General features: G+C 36.8%; 1 long non-coding RNA gene across 1 annotated transcript; it reads left to right on the forward strand.

Annotated features, from left to right (window-relative positions):
• Positions 1–245: 245 nt before the first annotated feature.
• LOC121568152 lies at positions 246–1,166 on the forward strand. The gene is made up of 2 exons (XR_006657701.1): positions 246–644; positions 1,052–1,166. It is a non-coding gene; the product is annotated as an uncharacterized LOC121568152 (long non-coding RNA).
• The last annotated feature ends 4,768 nt before the right edge of the window (positions 1,167–5,934 follow it).

Here is a 5,934-nt window from a genome sequence, read left to right on the forward strand (position 1 = left end):
TGTGTATATAGCCAAATTATCGTTACTCATTGTGCATCAATTCCTTGTGTTTTTATTGTTCTGTTATTTCTCTTTTTTGCTCTCTACATTATTGGGAAGGGACCCGTAAGTGGGTGATTCTTTAACTATGGTACTTTTCTTGTCCCTGGATGAAATAATAAAAACTAAAAAACATTTCTTCTTTTTTGTTTTTGTCATACTTACTCCACCCTAAGGGGAACTTATAAAAAATTTATCATGGCTCAATCATTCTTTTTATTATATAATATGAGGCCTTTTATGCATGGTTTTTACTGTTTTCCCTCTGTCCCTAAGCCAGACTTTGTATCTTCAACCTCGCTTAATTCTAAATTAAATATTTAAATAATGTAGATTTCAAGTACAAATGATAAAATACCATTTATTTCAATTCTACATATTATATATTGTGATACATATTCACATTTTCCTATATTTTTCATAAATAGAACCCTTGTCCCTTGGGGTCACTGTCATTTCCACCACACTGTACAAAATAGAATCCTGGGATCAGTGTTTTAGGTTTGTATATTTAGTAACCATAGCAACAGAAACTCCACAGTGGAACACATGGCTGGATGAAATGGTGTCCTCTACAGGGGGTAATGAAAAGAAGAAAAATCAAGGTAAATATGAGTAAAACTGAGAGTATGTTTATTGGTTGTCATTTCCAAACAGCTCATATTTCACATGGACGTAAAAATAACTGGATACATTTAATTTAATAATGTGTAATTTGTGTATATTTAATGCTAACTCTAAAACTAATATTAGCAGGCTAACATAGCATGAGATTTTAGAGGGAAAGTGGGAAATGTCATTTCCACCACAGTCATTTCCACCACGGTGTTCATTGTGGTGGTAAAGACAGGTTGTGGTGGAAATGACATTGTTCGTGCTAAACAGCAAATTATTTGGGCTATAATACTGATACTAAATTCAAAAACAGTTTTAACAATATTACAATATTGTTGGTAAATAAGAGAACAATAGATAAGTAGGTTTGACATGATGTCTTGGCTCTTTCTTTAAGATGGCAAGCAATACCACAGCACAGAGGTCAAGATCATACAGAGAAAGAATAAAATCAGATCCACTTAAATATGCAGAGTCCCTCAAGAAGGACAGAGAAAGATACCTGAAGAAAAGCAACAAGGTGTTGTTAAATCTGTGACAGAAATGCCGAAAAAGAGAACAACGAAAAATGAGAAGACAGTGGCGAATTTCTCAACGAAACAGACGTAGGGAAATGGAAAATGGTCTCAGCAGTGAATAGTTTCATGGCACATACAACACCACCACCATCACCAGACAACATGAGTGTTAATGCAGAAGACATCCCTGAAACACCTCAGCTGTGTGAGCCTACACCAGAGAGAACTCCACAGAGGAAAAGAGGGAGAAAAAAGGTTGCGAAGGCAAAAGCAAAGGTGTACAGAGATCTTAATGACATTAAACAAAGGCTTGAGGATGCCCTCAAAAAAGTCAACATACTGGGAGCACAGAACATGGAGACTGCATTGGGATCACCAAGTTCAAGCACACTTACCAGCACATCTCAACCCATCATAGACCTGTATGAGGGACTGATTGGAAGTTGGTGTGTGGTACGGTATGATGGGGATCCTTACCCTGGCATTATACAGGATGTGGACCCTGAGGGTTGTGCTCTGGTGAGAACCATGAGTCATATTGGCAAAAACAAGTTCTTCTGGCCTATGAGAGACGATGTTATTTGGTACCGGCCAGAAGATGTGATCAGGCTGGTCCCAGAGCCTCAACCAGTAACAAAGAGGCATGTGATGGTGGAGCCAACAGTTTGGAAAGAAATATGCTCTGTTCTTGACCATGAAACATAACTGAACCTCTGGCCCATATGAAAGTTTGACAGATACAGTATTTAGCAAATACAATGTCTATTTAGTCAGATTCAACTTGTTATTCCACATGATTACGTTTGACAGTACATGGATTTACGATATAACACACATGACAGTAATGTTTAAGTACAGAGTGTTTGCTCTGGTTCAGCATAGGCATATAAGTTTTCAATTTCAAAATATATTGCCTATTTTATCTGTTATTCAACTGGTTATATTAAGGTTATGTTAAGGTAATGATGACATAAAGGGTTTGCTCTAGTTTGTACTAGTTTGCTCTAGTTCAGCATGTAGAAAACAGTGAAGAAATGATTTGCTGATTTTTAACACAAATTCATGTTTTTTCATTTTTTGGATTGTTTTTAATTTAAAAATATTGGTGATATGTTTTTGTTCACAAATGCTGTTGCTTATTGATTTGCTCTGGTTCACCACATAGAGCAGTAGAAAAATTGTTTTTAATTGGAAGTTGCCTATCTGTCATTTCCGCCACACACTGTCTCTTCCGCCACGCCATGTCATTTCCACCACAACACATATTTTAAAGTAAAACATATAAAAAACATACAATCAAACCAACTATATTCAGTGGTGTTGATAATTGTGCAGTTAGGGCTAAGATTTGTGTATACACTTTGAGAAATATATGATTTTGAGCTATGATAAGAAAATGAAATGTTCCATTGACCTAGTTTTAGGTGTTTTTTAGTGTAAACATTGTAAAATCTTTACAGTTACATTTCTGAAAAAAATAATAAATTACAAATTTGAACAGATATGTGTGTGCTATTTAATCAAATATATTTATAACAGAAGATATTTCATTATTTTCTCTTAAAAATACATGTTTTGTTATGTGATGGAAATGACCGTTTTCTTGGACTGTCAGATAAAAATGGCAAAAAATATATATTAGTAAATACAAATCATCACAGCCAACTTCAGGGAAGGTTTCCAGACAGATTGAGAAACCAACTGATACTAAAAAATTGTTTGTAGAAATGTTTTTATTTTCTGAAACTGTCTAGCTCAAAGAGTACCATAGTTGAAGAATTACCCAAGTAAGCATTTCAATGTTAGTCTACACCTGTTGTTTATAGAACATGTGACCGGGCTCTGTCGCAGCCAGGCTCTGTCGCAGCCGGCCGCGACCGGGAGACTCATGGGCGGCGCACAATTGGCCCAGCGTCGTCCAGGGTAGGGGAGGGAATGGCCGGCAGGGATGTAGCTCAGTTGATAGAGCATGGCGTTTGCAACGCCAGGGTTGTGGGTTCGATTCCCACGGGTGGCCAGTATAAAAAAAAAATGTATTCACTAACTGTAAGTCGCTCTGGATAAGAGCGTCTGCTAAATGACTAAAATGTAAAATGTAAATGTGACAACTAAAATGTTATGTGGCATTGTATTGCCAAGAAGTATGGGAAAGTCCTGAGGTTGTTTCACGTCATTGGACGTCTTTTGACTGAAATATAAGTTAAAACGATTGCCCTTTACTTCTGTCATTCAGATGTGTTCAGAGACACTAAAAAACAGCAGGTTACAAAGTTGAGCTTCGTAGCTACTTTTTGATGTATGGGTTGTCAGGGACTGGTCCAAATTCACGTTTCGCCACCCCCATTTCCATGACGAGTGCTAGCTTACTACAGTAGCTGTGTGGGAGTGCCTGACGCCGTTCGGTGAGGCAACGAGCCGGGCGAAAGGCAGCGCTGCGCAGCATTGGCTGTACTGTGCCAGCAGCAAATTTTGTGGTTGATGGTTTTATTCTTTCAAGTAAAAACTACCAGAATTCAGTGGCTGCAGCCCTACAATCGATAAAAACATAGCTAAATACCAGTGAATTGAAAATGTGTCCCATCTATCTTTCTGTGCAGCTGGCTAGCAGGCAGATCACTCTGTAACTTCTGTACCTAGGCTAATTATTTGCTGCAGTTTATCCTCCCATCACCATAGTAACTCATCAACACCAAAAATAACATTAGAATGTAACCCAACTCAGCTTACTTCTAAGGTAGGCCTACACCTATCTTTTTTTACTAGTAGCCTTCTGTCTTACAGTTCAGACTTAGTGAGAAGTGTGTGTGTCTGGGTTAGGCTGTGTGTGTCTGTGTTAGGCTATGTGTGATATGGTGGGGGTGCTATGTGAGTGTGTGGGGATGCTGAGACGTGTGTGTATTAAGTATCTAATTTGAATAAAGTAGTTGTATTCTAATTTCATAAATTTCACAAATTGTTACAAACTTTCAGTTTTGCATAAATGAAGATTTGTTCATAATATGACCACCCTACCTTAAATGATTGGGCTTAAATTACTGTAATTATGTATACCGTACTGCCTAATTCACATAATATAGCATTTAAATGTTAATGTTATTTGAATCATCTCTGTGTTCTACATCAGCCCTGAAAATGACATAACAATATGACCACCCTATCTTGAGATATTGGACAAAACGTGTTGCATTTAAGAATCCAGACAGGTGATTTGGTGCCATGTGGTGCTATTATTGACTAGGGATTAACACTGACCTGTCCGCGACCTTTTTGACCTTTTCCAATAACTTGAAAATAAGATAGCTCAGCAATGGTAAGTCCTATCCTCATGAAATGAAGTGTTCTGTATACCATGGAATACAAGTGATAGCACCCCTAACACCCTACTGTAGGCCTAGATTGTTTGCCCATATCCATCATGCAGCCCTACGTGACACATTGTGGAAATTATAACAAAAGTGCAGGAAATGCAGAAATGGATGAAAATGCAGATTAATTTTTTTGATTGAAGTTGGATTGAACCGTATAAAACAGCCCGAATGGAGAATGCCCCATTGAAACCACCCTAGGGTCCTGAATACTTATAACTTTTATTACACAAAAACATAAAATACAGTCAAATACCGTCATATCGTAAGAAATGTGAATGTCCTGATTTGATGACTACAACTATTTCAATACAGATCCCAAAGAAGTACTACTTTTGACAACTATTTGAGTACAGAACTCAGAAAGTGACTTCTTTTCAAAACAATTTGAATACAGACCTGAGAAATCAACTACTATAAAATAAATATTTGAATACAGATCTCAGTAAGTGACTACTTTTCTGAAACTATTGGATTGGCTGCCTACAGCTAATGGCAGGGCTGTATCTGGAACAGCATGTTGAAGATATAAATAGAATGAATAGAGCACACACAATCTCCTATACTATTCCAATCTATCCGACAGTCATATTTGATCTGTACAATACATTTCTATCTGAACATTCTGTAAATGTCCATTCTCTTGAATGTCCATTGCCCCAGGTGTACTGTACATAATCAAGTCAAACCAATTAACCAATTATATTTTGTACAGATAAGTATAAATAAGTTGTGATGATCAACTACTGTATGGCTCTCAACTTGCCACAGAAACAAATATTTTATGATTTACACTGAACCAAAATATAAACACAACATGTGAAGGAAAAGCAGCCAACAAGTGCTCAGCATATGTGGGAACTCCTTCAAGACTGTTGGAAAAGCATTCCACGTGAAGCTGGTTGAGAGAATGCCAAGAGTGTGCAAAGCTGACATCAAGGCAAAGGGTGGCAATTTGAGAAATCTCAAATATAAAATATATTTTGATTTGTTTAACACTTTTTTGGTTACTGCATGATTCCATATGTGTTATTTCATAGTTTTGATGTCTTTACTTTTATTCTACAATGTAGAAAATAGTAAAAAATAAAGAAAAACCCTTGAATGAGTAGGTGTGTCCAAACTTTTGACTGGTACTGTATATATATTTATAGTGCATATATTCAACCTCATGGGCCCAAGCAACAACTGAATGACAATGTTCTGCTGGGATGAAAACAAAAAAATAATAAAGAAAAACCCTTGAAGTAGGTGTGTCCAAACTTTTGACTGGTAGTGTATGTGTTAGTCATTTTGAAGCTGCAAAAGTGGTCTACTCTACTGTTGAGGTGATTCAATGTCCCTCATGTATTTAATGTCATTCTCTCTATATTCTATATTAAGATTCATATCTACAG

Source organism: Coregonus clupeaformis, chromosome 32 (assembly GCF_020615455.1).
Source record: "Coregonus clupeaformis isolate EN_2021a chromosome 32, ASM2061545v1, whole genome shotgun sequence".
NCBI lineage: Eukaryota > Metazoa > Chordata > Actinopteri > Salmoniformes > Salmonidae > Coregonus > Coregonus clupeaformis.